Below are 17,165 nucleotides of genomic sequence, written 5' to 3'. Positions count from 1 at the left end.
AGGTATCCTCCAGGTATCCCCATACTGAAGGTATCCTCCAGGTATCCCCATACTGAAGGTATCCTCCAGGTATCCCCATACTGAAGGTATTATCCAGGTATCCCCATACTGAAGGTATCCTCCAGGTATCCCCATACTGAAGGTATCCTCCAGGTATCCCCATACTGAAGGTATCCTCCAGGCATCCCCATACTGAAGGTATCCTCCAGGTATCCCCATACTGAAGGTATCCACCAGGTTTCCCCATACTGAAGGTATCCTCCAGGCATCCCCATACTGAAGGTATCCTCCAGGTATCCCCATACTGAATGTATCCTCAAGGTATCCCCATACTGAAGGTATCCTCCAGGTATCCCCATATTGAAGGTATCCTCCAGGTATCCCCATACTGAAGGTATCCTCCAGGCATCCCCAAATTGAAGGTATCCTCCAGGTATCCCCATACTGAAGGTATCCGCCAGGTATCCCCGTACTGAAGGTATCCTCCAGGTAACCCCATACTGAAGGCATCCTCCAGGTATCCCCGTACTGAAGGTATCCTCCAGGTATCCCCGTACTGAAGGTATCCTCCAGATATCCCCATACTGAAGGTATCCTCCAGGTATCCCCATACTGAAGGTATCCTCCAGACATCCCCGTACTGAAGGTATCCTCCAGGTATCCCCATACTGAAGGTATCCTCCAGGTATCCCCGTACTGAAGGTATCCCCGTACTGAAGGTATCCTCCAGGTATCCCCAAACTGAAGGTATCATCCAGGTATCCCCATACTGAAGGTATCCTCCAGGCATCCCCGTACTGAAGGTATCCTCCAGGTATCCCCGTACTGAAGGTATCCTCCAGGTATCCCCATACTGAAGGTATCCGCCAGGTATCCCCGTACGGAAGGTATCCTCCAGGTAACCCCACACTGAAGGCATCCTCCAGGTATCCCCGTACTGAAGGTATCCTCCAGGTATCCCCGTACTGAAGGTATCCTCCAGATATCCCCATACTGAAGGTATCCTCCAGGTATCCCCATCCTGAAGGTATCCTCCAGACATCCCCGTACTGAAGGTATCCTCCAGGTATCCCCATACTGAAGGTATCCTCCAGATATCCCCGTACTGAAGGTATCCCCGTACTGAAGGTATCCTCCAGGTATCCCTAAACTGAAGGTATCCTCCAGGTATCCCCATACTGAAGGTATCCTCCAGGCATCCCCGTACTGAAGGTATCCTCCAGGTATCCCCGTACTGAAGGTATCCTCCAGGTATTCCCATACTGAAGGTATCCTCCAGGTATCCCCATACTGAAGAATTCCTCCAGACATCTCCGTACTGAAGGTATCCTCCAGGTATCCCCATACTGAAGGTATCCTCCAGGTATCCCCGTACTGAAGGTATCCTAGAGGCATCCCCGTACTGAAGGTATCCTCCAGGTATCCCCGTACTGAAGGTATCCTCCAGATATCCCCATACTGAAGGTATCCCCCAGGTATCCCCATACTGAAGGTATCCTCCAGGTATAACCATACTGAAGGTATCCTCCAGGTATCCCTATACTGAAGGTATCCTCCAGGTATCCCCATACTGAAGGTATCCTCCAGGTATCCCCATACTGAAGGTATCCTCCAGGCATCCCCAAATTGAAGGTATCCTCCAGGTATCCCCATACTGAAGGTATCCGCCAGGTATCCCCGTACTGAAGGTATCCTCCAGGTAACCCCATACTGAAGGCATCCTCCAGGTATCCCCGTACTGAAGGTATCCTCCAGGTATCCCCGTACTGAAGGTATCCTCCAGATATCCCCATACTGAAGGTATCCTCCAGGTATCCCCATACTGAAGGTATCCTCCAGACATCCCCGTACTGAAGGTATCCTCCAGGTATCCCCATACTGAAGGTATCCTCCAGGTATCCCCGTACTGAAGGTATCCCCGTACTGAAGGTATCCTCCAGGTATCCCCAAACTGAAGGTATCATCCAGGTATCCCCATACTGAAGGTATCCTCCAGGCATCCCCGTACTGAAGGTATCCTCCAGGTATCCCCGTACTGAAGGTATCCTCCAGGTATCCCCATACTGAAGGTATCCGCCAGGTATCCCCGTACGGAAGGTATCCTCCAGGTAACCCCACACTGAAGGCATCCTCCAGGTATCCCCGTACTGAAGGTATCCTCCAGGTATCCCCGTACTGAAGGTATCCTCCAGATATCCCCATACTGAAGGTATCCTCCAGGTATCCCCATCCTGAAGGTATCCTCCAGACATCCCCGTACTGAAGGTATCCTCCAGGTATCCCCATACTGAAGGTATCCTCCAGATATCCCCGTACTGAAGGTATCCCCGTACTGAAGGTATCCTCCAGGTATCCCTAAACTGAAGGTATCCTCCAGGTATCCCCATACTGAAGGTATCCTCCAGGCATCCCCGTACTGAAGGTATCCTCCAGGTATCCCCGTACTGAAGGTATCCTCCAGGTATTCCCATACTGAAGGTATCCTCCAGGTATCCCCATACTGAAGAATTCCTCCAGACATCTCCGTACTGAAGGTATCCTCCAGGTATCCCCATACTGAAGGTATCCTCCAGGTATCCCCGTACTGAAGGTATCCTCCAGGCATCCCCGTACTGAAGGTATCCTCCAGGTATCCCCGTACTGAAGGTATCCTCCAGATATCCCCATACTGAAGGTATCCCCCAGGTATCCCCATACTGAAGGTATCCTCCAGGTATAACCATACTGAAGGTATCCTCCAGGTATCCCTATACTGAAGGTATCCTCCAGGTATCCCCATACTGAAGGTATCCTCCATGTATCCCCGTACTGAAGGTATCCCCCAGGTATCCCCGCACTGAAGGTATCCTCCAGGTATCCCCATACTGAAGGTATCCTCCAGGTATCCCCGTACTGAAGGTATCCTCCAGGTATCCCAGTACTGAAGGTATCCTCCAGGTTTCCCCATACTGAAGGTATCCTCCGGGCATCCCCGTACTGAAGGTATCCTCCAGGTATCCCCGTACTGAACGTATCCTCCAGGCATCCCCGTACTGAAGCTATCCTCCAGGCATCCCCGTACTGAAGATATCCTCCATGTATCCCCATACTGAAGGTATCCTCGAGGCATCCCCGTACTGAAGGTGTCCTCCAGGCATCCCCATACTGAAGGTATCCTCCAGGTATCCCCATACTGAAGGTATCCTCCAGGCATCCCCATACTGAAGGTATCCTCCAGGCATCCCCATACTGAAGGTATCCTCCAGGCATCCCCATACTGAAGGTATCCTCCAGGTATCCCCATACTGAAGGTATCCTCCAGGCATCCCCATACTGAAGGTATCCTCCAGGCATCCCCATACTGAAGGTATCCTCCAGGTATCCCCATACTGAAGGTATCCTCCAGGCATCCCCATACTGAAGGTATCCTCCAGGCATCCCCATACTGAAGGTATCCTCCAGGTATCCCTATACTGAAGGTATCATCCAGGCATCCCCATACTGAAGGTATCCTCCAGGCATCCCCATACTGAAGGTATCCTCCAGGCATCCCCATACTGAAGGTATCCTCCAGGTATCCCCATACTGAAGGTATCCTCCAGCCATCCCCATACTGAAGGTATCCTCCAGGCATCCCCATACTGAAGGTATCCTCCAGGTATCCCCTTACTGAAGGTATCCTCCAGGCATCCCCATACTGAAGGTATCCTCCAGGTATCCCCATACTGAAGGTATCCTCCAGCCATCCCCATACTGAAGGTATCCTCCAGGAATCCCCATACTGAAGGTGTCCTCCAGGTATCCCCATACTGAAGGTATCCTCCAGGCATCCCCATACTGAAGGTATCCTCCAGGTATCCCCATACTGAAGGTATCCTCCAGGCATCCCCATACTGAAGGTATCCTCCAGCCATCCCCATACTGAAGGTATCCTCCAGGCATCCCCATACTGAAGGTATCCTCCAGGCATCCCCGTACTGAAGGTATCCTCCAGGCATCCCCATACTGAAGGTATCCTCCAGGCATCCCCATACTGAAGGTATCCTCCAGGCATCCCCATACTGAAGGTATCCTCCAGGTATCCCCATACTGAAGGTATCCTCCAGGCATCCCCATACTGAAGGTATCCTCCAGGCATCCCCATACTGAAGGTATCCTCCAGGCATCCCCATACTGAAGGTATCCTCCAGGCATCCCCATACTGAAGGTATCCTCCAGGCATCCCCAAACTGAAGGTATCCTCCAGGCATCCCCATACTGAAGGTATCCTCCAGGTATCCCCATACTGAAGGTATCCTCCAGGCATCCCCATACTGAAGGTATCCTCCAGGCATCCCCATACTGAAGGTATCCTCCAGGTATCCCCATACTGAAGGTATCCTCCAGGCATCCCCAAACTGAAGGTATCCTCCAGGCATCCCCATACTGAAGGTATCCTCCAGGTATCCCCATACTGAAGGTATCCTCCAGGCATCCCCATACTGAAGGTATCCTCCAGGCATCCCCATACTGAAGGTATCCTCCAGGTATCCCCATACTGAAGGTATCCTCCAGGTATCCCCGTGACTTAGCTTTGTACACTTCCGTGGTACCTGAACTTCACAGTGTCATCACTCTCTACTGCACGTCAACGCCTCTTAATACTGACATGGTTGCAAAGCTTAAATCTAAAGTTTGGTTAAAGCTTAAATCTGAAGTTTGGTTAAAGCTTAAATCTGAAGTTTGGTTAAACCTTAAATCTGAAGTTTGGTTAAAGCTTAAATCTGAAGTTTGGTTAAACCTTAAATCTGAAGTTTGGTTAAAGCTTAAATCTGAAGTTTGGTTAAAGCTTAAATCTGAAGCTTGGTTAAAACTTAAATCTGAAGTTTGGTTAAAGCTTAAATCTGAAGTTTGGTTAAAGCTTAAATCTGAAGTTTGGTTAAAGCTTAAATCTGAAGCTTGGTTAAAGCTTAAATCTGAAGTTTGGTTAAAGCTTAAATTTGAAGTTTGGTTAAAGCTTAAATCTGAAGTTTGGTTAAAGCTTAAATCTGAAGTTTGGTTAAAGCTTAAATCTGAAGCTTGGTTAAAGCTTAAATCTGAAGTTTGGTTAAAGCTTTAATCTGAAGTTTGGTTAAAGCTTAAATCTGAAGTTTGGTTAAAGCTTAAATCTGAAGTTTGGTTAAAGCTTAAATCTGAAGCTTGGTTAAAGCTTAAATCTGAAGTTTGGTTAAAGCCTAAATCTGAAGTTTGGTTAAAGCTTAAATCTGAAGTTTGGTTAAAGCTTAAATCTGAAGTTTGGTTAAAGCTTAAATCTGAAGCTTGGTTAAAGCTTAAATCTGAAGTTTGGTTAAAGCTTTAATCTGAAGTTTGGTTAAAGCTTAAATCTGAAGTTTGGTTAAAGCTTAAATCTGAAGTTTGGTTAAAGCTTAAATCTGAAGCTTGGTTAAAGCTTAAATCTGAAGTTTGGTTAAAGCCTAAATCTGAAGTTTGGTTAAAGCTTAAATCTGAAGTTTGGTTAAAGCTTAAATCTGAAGTTTGGTTAAAGCTTAAATCTGAAGCTTGGTTAAAGCTTAAATCTGAAGTTTGGTTAAAGCTTTAATCTGAAGTTTGGTTAAAGCTTAAATCTGAAGTTTGGTTAAAGCTTAAATCAGCTCTACACAGAGCAAAATTTTCTCACAACGGAAGCTTCTACACCTGTCTTTTTTTCCTTCCTGTCCGTGATCCCATGTGGAGGGTGTGTCCGTGATCCCATGTGGAGGGTGTGTCCGTGATCCCATGTGGAGGGTGTGTCCGTGATCCCATGTGGAGGGTGTGTCCGTGATCCCATGTAGAGGTTATGGCCGTGATCTCATGTGGAGGGTGTGTCCGTGATCCCATGTGGAGGGTGTGTTCGTGATCCCATGTAGTGGTTATGGCCGTGATCTCATGTGGAGGGTGTGTCCGTGATCCCATGTGGAGGGTGTGTTCGTGATCCCATGTGGAGGGTGTGTCCGTGATCCCATGTGGAGGTTATGGCCGTGATCTCATGTGGAGGGTGTGTCCATGATCCCATGTGGAGGGTGTGTTCGTGATCCCATGTGGAGGGTGTGTTCGTGATCCCATGTGGAGGTTTTGGCCGTGATCCCATGTGGAGGGTGTCTCCGTGATCCCATTTGAAGGTTATGGCCGTGATCCCATGTGGAGGGTGTGTTCGTGATCCTATGTGGAGGGTGTGTCCGTGATCCCATGTGGAGGGTGTGTTCGTGATCCCATGTGGAGGGTGTGTCCGTGATCCCATGTGGAGGTTATGGCCGTGATCCCATGTGGAGGGTGTGTCCGAGATTCCATGTGGATGGTGTGTTCGTGATCCCATGTGGAGGGTGTTCGTGATCCCATGTGGAGGGTGTCCGTGATCCCATGTGGAGGGTGCGTTCGTGATCCCATGTGGAGGGTGTGTCCGTGATCCCATGTGGAGGGTGTGTCCGTGATCCCATGCGGAGGATATGGCCGTGATCCCATGTGGAGGGTGTGTTCGTGATCCCATGCGGAGGTTATGGCCGTGATCCCATGTGGAGAGTGTGCCCGTGATCCCATGTGGAGGGTGTGTCCATGATCTCATGTGGAGGGTGTGTCTGTAATCCCATGTGGAGGGTGTGTCCGTGATCCCATGTGGAAGGCCTGTCCATGATCCCATGTGGAGGGTGTTCGTGATCCCATGTGGAGGGTGTGTCCGTGATCCCATGTGGAGGTTATGGCCGTGATCCCATGTGGAGGGGGTGTCCGTGATCCCATGTGGAGGGTGTGTTCGTGATCCCATGTGGAGGGTGTGTCCGTGATCCCATGTGGAGGGTGTGTTCGTGATCCCATGTGGAAGGTGTGTCCGTGATCCCATGTGGAGGGTGTGTCCGTGATCCCATGTGGAGGGTGTGTCCGTGATCCCATGTAGAGGTTATGGCCGTGATCTCATGTGGAGGGTGTGTCCGTGATCCCATGTGGAGGGTGTGTTCGTGATCCCATGTAGAGGTTATGGCCGTGATCTCATGTGGAGGGTGTGTCCGTGATCCCATGTGGAGGGTGTGTTCGTGATCCCATGTGGAGGGTGTGTCCGTGATCCCATGTGGAGGTTATGGCCGTGATCTCATGTGGAGGGTGTGTCCATGATCCCATGTGGAGGGTGTGTTCGTGATCCCATGTGGAGGGTGTGTTCGTGATCCCATGTGGAGGTTTTGGCCGTGATCCCATGTGGAGGGTGTCTCCGTGATCCCATTTGAAGGTTATGGCCGTGATCCCATGTGGAGGGTGTGTTCGTGATCCTATGTGGAGGGTGTGTCCGTGATCCCATGTGGAGGGTGTGTTCGTGATCCCATGTGGAGGGTGTGTCCGTGATCCCATGTGGAGGTTATGGCCGTGATCCCATGTGGAGGGTGTGTCCGAGATTCCATGTGGATGGTGTGTTCGTGATCCCATGTGGAGGGTGTTCGTGATCCCATGTGGAGGGTGTCCGTGATCCCATGTGGAGGGTGTGTTCGTGATCCCATGTGGAGGGTGTGTCCGTGATCCCATGTGGAGGGTGTGTCCGTGATCCCATGCGGAGGATATGGCCGTGATCCCATGTGGAGGGTGTGTTCGTGATCCCATGTGGAGGTTATGGCCGTGATCCCATGTGGAGAGTGTGCCCGTGATCCCATGTGGAGGGTGTGTCCATGATCTCATGTGGAGGGTGTGTCTGTAATCCCATGTGGAGGGTGTGTCCGTGATCCCATGTGGAAGGCCTGTCCATGATCCCATGTGGAGGTTATGGCCGTGATCCCATGTGGAGGGGGTGTCCGTGATCCCATGTGGAGGGTGTGTTCGTGATCCCATGTGGAGGGTGTGTCCGTGATCCCATGTGGAGGGTGTGTTCGTGATCCCATGTGGAAGGTGTGTCCGTGATCCCATGTGGAGGTTATGGCCGTGATTCCATGTGGAGGGTGTGTCCGTGATCCCATGTGGAGGGTGTGTCCGTGATCCCATGTGGAGGGTGTGTCCGTGATCCCATGTGGAGGGTGTGTCCGTGATCCCATGTGGAGGATATGACCGTGATCCCATGTGGAGGGTGTGTCCGTGATCCCATGTGGAGGTTATGGCCGTGATCCCATGCGGAGGGTGTGTTCGTGATCCCATGTGAAAGGTGTGTCCGTGATCCCATGTGGAGGTTATGGCCGTGATTCCATGTGGAGGGTGTGTCCGTGATCCCATATGGAGGGTGTGTCCGTGATCCCATGTGGAGGGTGTGTCCGTGATCCCATGTGGAGGGTGTGTCCGTGATCCCATGTGGAGGGTGTGTCTGTGATCCCATGTGGAGGGTGTGTCCGTGATCCCATTTGGAGGGCCTGTCCATGATCCCATGTTGAGGGTGTGTCTCTGATCCCATGTGGAGGGTGTGTCCGTGATCCCATGTGGAGGGTATGTCCCTGATCCCATGTGGGTGTTTCTGTGATCCCATGTGGAGGTTGTGTCCGTGATCCCATGTGGAGGGTGTGTCCATGATCCCATGTGGAGGGTGTGTCCGTGATCCCATGTGGAGGGTGTGTCCGTGATCCCATGTGGAGGGTGTGTCCGTGATCACATATGGAGGTTATGGCCGTGATCCTATGTGGAGGTTGTGTATGTGATCCCTTGTGGAGATTGCGAGAAGTTTTATGTTGGAGAAACATATTGAAGATCGTAAGAGTAACCTGTGGCATAAAGACTGGCAAGCAGTTGTTGTTTGCATGCACTGTGCAGACACCCACTAGCATTGTTTGCTTGATCAGAATGTCGAATCATTCTTGGCAGCCACACTGTTATACTCTGAAGAGAAGGAAACAGCCTCGTGTCTTTAAGGGTTCTGTGGTACAGTGAATCAGCAAGTTACACGTCCATGCGGTGTTCAGCCATATACGTCTCCATAAACATCGCATGACACATAGATTTAGATTTTGACTCCGAAGTGGCTGGTTTATTGTGCACTCCATATGCATCCTGTGGACGGTAGCGTAAGAGCATGTGTATACACAAAAAGCCTAGGAACTAGGCCCCCAAAGGGTTAACAGGAGTACATCTGGATTTATATCTACAGTACAACAATGAGGAATGGAAGAAATGCTAATTGGACGGTAAGATAAGATAAGAGATAAGATTTCGTTCGGATTTTTAACCCCGGAGGGTTAGCCACCCAGGATAACCCAAGAAAGTCAGTGCGTCATCGAGGACTGTCTAACTTATTTCCATTGTGGTCCTTAATCTTGTCCCCCAGGATGCGACCCACACCAGTCGACTAACACCCAGGTACCTATTTGCTGCTAGGTGAACAGGACAACAGGTGTAAGGAAACGTGTTGAATGTTTCCACCCGCCGGGAACCGAACCCGTGCCCTCCGTGTGTGAAGCGGGAGCTTTAGCCACCAGGCCACCGGGCCACCCCACCAGGCCACCGGGCCACCCCACCAGGCCACCGGGCCACCCCACCAGGCCACCGGGCCACCCCACCAGGCCACCGGGCCACCAGGCCACCGGGCCACCCCACCAGGCCACCGGGCCACCCCACCAGGCCACCGGGCCACCAGGCCACCAGGCCACCGGGCCACCGTGAACAAGTTATGATGTTAATGGCATTGTTCAAGAGCCGAAGATATTCGAGCATCGTCTCATGGTCTCCCAAGCATACTTCACCCAACAGTCGAGAAAAAGATAGAAAGATAAGTTGCACAAATGATAATGAGCTTCCATACATATTGTTGGTGCTAGTGAAGGAGTCTCACCTATGGTATGGTTATCACAGATGTGTTTGACGCGAGGGATGAATCCTAGAAATCGCATGACACTGTGATACTGGACCTCCCAAGAGTGGATGACACGAGTCATCAGACAGTTCCAGGTTGGACAGAATTCAACGTTAGTAGCAGATAATACAGCCATCGCTCAAGACACCATTGGCTACCTCCCAGTGATCAACGTACAACTGCACACATAGCAACTGCATCAGATATCCCTGGGCAATCAAGATCTCATTAAAGAGACACTAAAGCTTTCAGTAATTGTCGTTGTGATGGACCAGCCTCTGTGTGTCAAGGCGACAGTGATTCATTGGAAACATCATACACTGTATCAGAACATCATATTGCATTCAGGTGCCTGCCATGCTATGAGTAGGTCCTCCAGTCTTTGAAAGCATTTCCGAGGTGCGGCGCCTGTGCATTGAATGTGACATTCTCGCAGAGGGATCAATATCTGGAGTGAAGGACAGCACAATACAGAGCCATGGATGCATCCATGAAGCTATGATGATACCTACATGGATAAAATCCCTGCCATGAGTGAAGGTAAACACGGACGATAAGATACCTGTCACCGCTGAACATCGGGTCAATGTTAGTGTCTTCTTCCAGAATCTCTGAGTCAACTGGAACAGGTTGTGGAAATGCTATCATTTGTCCAGCTAAGCGAGGTCTGGAGATAATATTTTTAATTATCCGAGACATCATCAGCTTTCTGGGTGACTTATCCAGATATGGATGATAATGGTAGTTCTAGCAGCCAGCTTCCTCAAGAAGGGAAGTTGTCCGTGTGTGTACACGCAACATCATCAACGGATCTCACTTCCTAAACTCACAACTTAAATTTTGCTAAAATGTCTTATTTAGATATATGTAAGTCTGAAAAAATAACATTTAAAACGAATGAACAATACTGACACATAGTCTTCTTCACATGTATGTATGCATGTATGTATTTATGTATGTATGTATGCATGTATGTAGGTATGCATGTGTGTATGCATGTATGTATATATGCATATACATAATGTAGGTATGCATGTGTGTATGCATGTATGTATATATGCATATACATAATGTATGAATATGTTATGTATGTATGTATGCATATATGTATGAATGTATGTATGCATATATGTATGTCTTGAACTAAGATTACATCAACATAAATAGAGCATTAGAACTAGACAAGTCTAATGCTGTGTTTATTTTAGTGAGAGATTTTAACCACTCAACTGATTTTCAAAAAGGCGCATGAAGATGCATCAAGCAGGTCTATGGTTAAAACAAATATAACTGATTCAAGAGTCATAAAAAGTAGTTTTGATTTCAGTGTGAATACTGGTTTAGAATTATATGAATTAGACCCATTTTTAATCAATAAAATTTGGGAAGAATCTATGTCTGACATGTCCTTGACCATCTTACCCGGATGTTGACCGTGACACAGTGTTATCTTTCCCTTATAAGCCTTTTGTTATTACTGTTATCTCTAGTCAGCGTTCCTGCCAGGAACCCAAAGATTACAGACGGTGTTGTCGCCTAAGAGACACATCAGATGCGTTGTCCAGAACACTGCGTGACCCGCACAAGCTGCAGCACTGTAGACGCCATTCTCTTTCGGGAGCCAGAGACGCGTCACCGCAAGATTAAGACCCGTGCTCTGACCCCGGTCTTGGCGAACACTGTACATACTGTTATTTCTACAGTTCGCCCACAGGATGAGTATGGTGTGACTACCGCCAACAGGATGGGTATAGGGTGACTACCGCCCATAGTATGGGTATGGGGTGACTACCGCCCACAGGATGGGTATGGGGTAACTACCGCCCACAGAATGGGTATGGAGTGACTACCGCCCACAGGATGGGTATGGGGTGACTACCGCCCACAGGATGGGTATGGGGTGACTACTACGCACAGGATGGGTATGGGGTGACTACCGCCCACAGGATGGGTATGGGGTGACTACCGCCCACAGGATGGGTATGGGGGGACTACCACCCACAGGATGGGTATGGGGTGACTACCGCCCACAGGATGGGTATGGGGTGACTACCGCCCACAGTATGGGTATGGGGTGACTACAACCCACAGGATGGGTATGGGGTGACTAAAACCCACAGGATGGGTATGGGGTGACTAAAACCCACAGGATGGGTATGGGGTGATTACCACCCACAGGATGGGTATGGGGTGCATAATAAACATATTAAACTAAATTCTACAGTTCCTTGATCATGTCAGAGATCACGAAAGCGTTGAAAGTTCAGTATTTTTTCACAGAGGTTGTTTTGTATACTGTGATATCACCTGTTTACTGTAATTTTATTGCATGTATGTATGAATGTATGTGTATATGTGTGAATGCATGTGTATGTATGTATGTATGTGTATGTATGTATGAATACATGTGTATGTATGTATGTATGTGTATGTATGTATGAATGTATGTGTGTATGTGTGAATGCATGTGTATGTATGTATGTATGTATGTACGTACGAATGCATGTGTATGTATGTATGACTGCATGTGTATGTATGTATGAATGCATGTGTATGTATGTATGAATGCATGTGTATGTATGTATGAATGCATGTGTATGTATGTACGAATGCATGTGTATGTATGTATGACTGCATGTGTATGTATGTACGAATGCATGTGTATGTATGTATGACTGCATGTGTATGTATGTATGAATGCATGTGTATGTATGTACGAATGCATGTGTATGTATGTATGACTGCATGTGTATGTATGAATGCATGTGTATGTATGTATGACTGCATGTGTATGTATGTATGAATGCATGTGTATGTATGTATGAATGCATGTGTATGTATGTATGAATGTATGTGTATGTATGTATGAATGCATGTGTATGTATGAATGCATGTGTATGCATGTATGAATGCATATGTATGTATGAATGCATGTGTATGTATGTATGTATGAATGCATGTGTATGTATGTATGTATGAATTCATGTGTATGTATGTATGAATGCATGTGTATGTATGAATGCATGTGTATGCATGTATGAATGCATATGTATGTATGAATGCATGTGTATGTATGTATGTATGAATGCATGTGTATGTATGTATGAATGCATGTGTATGTATGTATGAATGCATGTGTATGTATGTATGAATGCATGCATATGTGTGAATGCATGTGTATGCATGTATGAATGCATATGTATGTATGAATGCATGTGTATGTATATATGTATGAATGCATGCATATGTATGCATGAATGCATGTGTATGTATGTATGAATGCATGTGTATGTATGTATGTATGAATGCATGTGTATGTATGTATGAATGCATGTGTATGTATGTATGAATGCATGTGCATGTATGTATGTATGTATGTATGTATGAATGCATGTGTATGTACATATGCATGAATGCATGTGTATGTATGTATGTATGTATGTATGTATGAATCTTGTGTATGTATGTATGAATGCATGTGTATGTATGTATGAATGCATGTGAATGTATGTATGAATGCATGTGAATGTATGTATGAATGCATGTGTATGTATGTATGAATGCATGTGCATGTATGTATGTATGTATGTATGAATGCATGTGTATGTACATATGCATGAATGCATGTGTATGTATGTATGTATGTATGAATCTTGTGTATGTATGTATGAATGCATGTGTATGTATGTATGAATGCATGTGAATGTATGTATGAATGCATGTGTATGTATGTGGCATGCAAAGAGTACGTAACCTTTATTCAGTGCATGGACACACCCTCATTGACAGGCTATCTCCCCCAACCAGCGAACCAGGGGCTAAGGGTTGACGATGGGGCCCCGTCGTTCAATCAGTACCCAGGTTCCAGCCAATGAGAAGATGATTTTGGCAATCACAGAGGTGATGTGGGTACCACTCACCTGTCTGACCTTGTCATTCCCATTCTAGAGCTGGTTGAAGCACAGTCTGCTCTCTAGTAGCTTCTATTCTACCTTACCGTGGAGTGCACTAATACCTATTGTTGTACATAGTGTATATAGTGTACATACTTCTGTTCTAAATTGGTGAAAGATAATATAAGTTAAAAAATTTTCTGCTGTGTTTATTTTGCTCCCTTTACAGCCAGGATAACAGGCCTTTGGGACTCCTGGGTTGTAATAATGTACGTATGTATGAATGCATGTGTATGTATGTATGTATGAATGCATGTGTATGTATGTATGAATGCATGTGTGTGTATGTATGTATGAATGCATGTGTATGTATGTATGAATGCATGTGTATGTATGAATGCATGTGTATGTATGTATGAATGCATGTGTATGTATGTATGAATGCATGTGTATGTATGTATGAATGCATGTGTATGTATGAATGCATGTGTATGTATGTATGAATGCATGTGTATGTATGTATGAATGCATGTGTATGTATGAATGCATGTGTATGTATGTATGAATGCATGTGTATGCATGTATGAATGTATATGTGTAATCTAAAGTAATTTTTACTTTCACAATATTATATAGCAAAGAAATATGAACAAGCAGTTTTCTACACATGATAGATGAACTACAAGTTGTTCACCAGCTTGATGGTTGTTCACCAGCTTGATGGTTGTTCACCAGCTTGATGGTTGTTCACCAGCTTGATGGTTGTTCACCAGCTTGATGGTTGTTCACCAGCTTGACGGTTGTTCACCAGCTTGACGGTTGTTCACCAGCTTGATGGTTGTTCACCAGCTTGATGGTTGTTCACCAGCTTGATGGTTGTTCATCAGCTTGATGGTTGTTCACCAGCTTGATGGTTGTTCACCAGCTTGATGGTTGTTCACCAGCTTGACGGTTGTTCATCAGCTTGACGGTTGTTCACCAGCTTGACGGTTGTCCACCAGCTTGACGGTTGTTCACCAGCTTGATGGTTGTTCACCAGCTTGATGGTTGTTCACCAGCTTGATAGTTGTTCACCAGCTTGATAGTTGTTCACCAGCTTGATGGTTGTTCATCAGCTTGATGGTTGTTCACCAGCTTGACGGTTGTTCACCAGCTTGATAGTTGTTCACCAGCTTGATGGTTGTTCATCAGCTTGATGGTTGTTCACCAGCTTGACGGTTGTTCACCAGCTTGACGGTTGTTCACCAGCTTGATGGTTGTTCATCAGCCTGATGGTTGTTCATCAGCTTGATGGTTGTTCACCAGCTTGATGGTTGTTCGCCAGCTTGATGGTTGTTCACCAGCTTGACGGTTGTTCATCAGCTTGATGGTTGTTTACCAGCTTGATGGTTGTTCACCAGCTTGACGGTTGTTCACCAGCTTGACGGTTGTTCACCAGCTTGACGGTTGTTCACCAGCTTGACGGTTGTCCACCAGCTTGACGGTTGTTCACCAGCTTGATGGTTGTTCACCAGCTTGATGGTTGTTCACCAGCTTGATAGTTGTTCACCAGCTTGATGGTTGTTCATCAGCTTGATGGTTGTTCACCAGCTTGACGGTTGTTCACCAGCTTGACGGTTGTTCACCAGCTTGATGGTTGTTCATCAGCCTGATGGTTGTTCAGCAGCTTGATGGTTGTTCAGCAGCTTGATGTTCACCAGCTTGATGGTTGTTCACCAGCTTGATGGTTGTTCATCAGCCTGATGGTTGTTCACCAGCTTGACGGTTGTTCACCAGCTTGATGGTTGTTCACCAGCTTGACGGTTGTTCACCAGCTTGATGGTTGTTCACCAGCTTGACGGTTGTTCACCAACTTGACAGTTGTTCACAAGCTTGACGGTTGTCTGATCTCAACAACGACGTCAACATGTGCACCTCAGTGGCTCGTACCACATATAATCGATACTCATTTCATTTCCCTTCCTGGCCGACATATCCAGTGTGACTTTTCCTAGACCATCAGTTATTCTACCACAGAGTGTTTTAATGTCAGTTACTGGTATCTGCAGAACACAATACTTTATCAGCCCCCCCAGAATCATTAATCTAAATGCGTGATATATCATGGCAGCGAGGGGAGAATGCTATTTGATGGTTGTGTCTCGCCCACTCCTGCCACTGAACACCACGTTATCATACACTAACGTATGAAGAGAACTATATAAGAACTGTACTTAACACTTCGTATTGAAACCTACCTGTAAATCCTAATGAATTATCTTGAATAATAAACATAGGGTTGTCCATTTGAGGGCAAGTAAATAACGCAGATGGAAGACAATGTCAGTGTAGGGAAACACAAGGTTACAACACCACGGAGGCACTAATTAACTACACAATGCTATCATACATTTTCTGAAACTAGAGACAAGAGCAAATAGAAAATCAATATGAACATTAGTCAACCCAGATGGTGTCGATAATCATAATATTTGGGTCCTGCGTGAAGACTATTAAATAAAAACAATAATTTAATTTCTCTCTCTCTCTCTCTCTCTCTCTCTCTCTATATATATATATATATATATATATATATATATATATATATATATATATATATATATATATATATATATATATATATATATATACATAGATATAAAGATAGATAGATACATGGATACATAGATTGACAGTAGGTAGATAGATAAATATAGATATATATTCTCCTCACACTTACTCTGGTAGATGGAAATTTCTTGAAGTGATGATGGTTGACGAGTTAGGAGAACAATCACTCAGCTTGTGTCACCATGTTTACATTAGTCACCAGTCACTGCTGCAGCTAGACAGGAGATGCTGCGGTGTAGGTGGCCTCTCAGCGAAGTGTCCTGCAGGTGTAGTAGAGTATATGTGGAGAGTGGGAGACACACGTGGGCGTGGGTGTAGCAGATGAGTGAAGGAGGACACAGTAACTAAAGGTCCACACACCCGCAGGATGCGGGAAACACTGGCAACAACAGCAGCATCAACACCGTTTTCTCTGGCAGCTCAGCCGACCCGCCCCTCTGCGATCGTTACTTCACAAGGGCTGCCAATGATACCTTCCCACACACGCTCATCTAAACACAGCCACACCCAACTATATACCTTCAGACACTCGAGGAAATGTTGAAGAACGATGGTAGTTGTCAAGTCAGCAGGATAACTAGGTGAGGAGTGAGTGAGGTGTGTCAGGAGATGACCGGTGTGGACCTGCATGACGGCTAACCTGCTAACTTCTGCAGCAGAGCACACGTGGTCCCTCATTCATGGTTTTTCCCTGGATTTGGTGTCCTTCCCACACGTCTGTGAGCGAAGTGGAGCAATGCTGCACCAAACTGCGGCTTTGTTTCCACTGAAGGAAGGGCTGGTCAGGAGAGTGGCAGCCGTGGTGAGGCTTTGTGTGTGTGTGTGTGTAGGTGTGTGTGTGTGTGTGTATGTGTTTGTTTAGTATGTGTGTGTTTGTTTTAGCTACCAATTGTTAAAGACACTTGTCGATAAATACTTGGCCC

The 17,165-nt window shown here is 46.6% G+C and overlaps 1 protein-coding gene across 1 annotated transcript in view; it reads right to left on the bottom strand.

The window, feature by feature from the left end:
• r (carbamoyl-phosphate synthetase 2, aspartate transcarbamylase, and dihydroorotase rudimentary) overlaps positions 1 to 16,717 on the bottom strand; it is a 1,183,622-nt gene extending 1,166,905 nt beyond the window's left edge. The window contains exon 1 of the mRNA XM_070094236.1: positions 16,352 to 16,717. The gene's annotated coding sequence lies outside the window, so the exon portion shown is untranslated. The remainder of the gene's footprint in view (positions 1 to 16,351) is intronic.
• Between the last annotated feature and the right edge of the window lie 448 nt (positions 16,718 to 17,165).

The sequence above is a fragment of the Cherax quadricarinatus genome, chromosome 45, assembly GCF_038502225.1.
Source record: "Cherax quadricarinatus isolate ZL_2023a chromosome 45, ASM3850222v1, whole genome shotgun sequence".
Taxonomy (NCBI): Eukaryota; Metazoa; Arthropoda; class Malacostraca; order Decapoda; family Parastacidae; genus Cherax; species Cherax quadricarinatus.
This window is presented reverse-complemented; position numbering and strand designations above follow the sequence as displayed.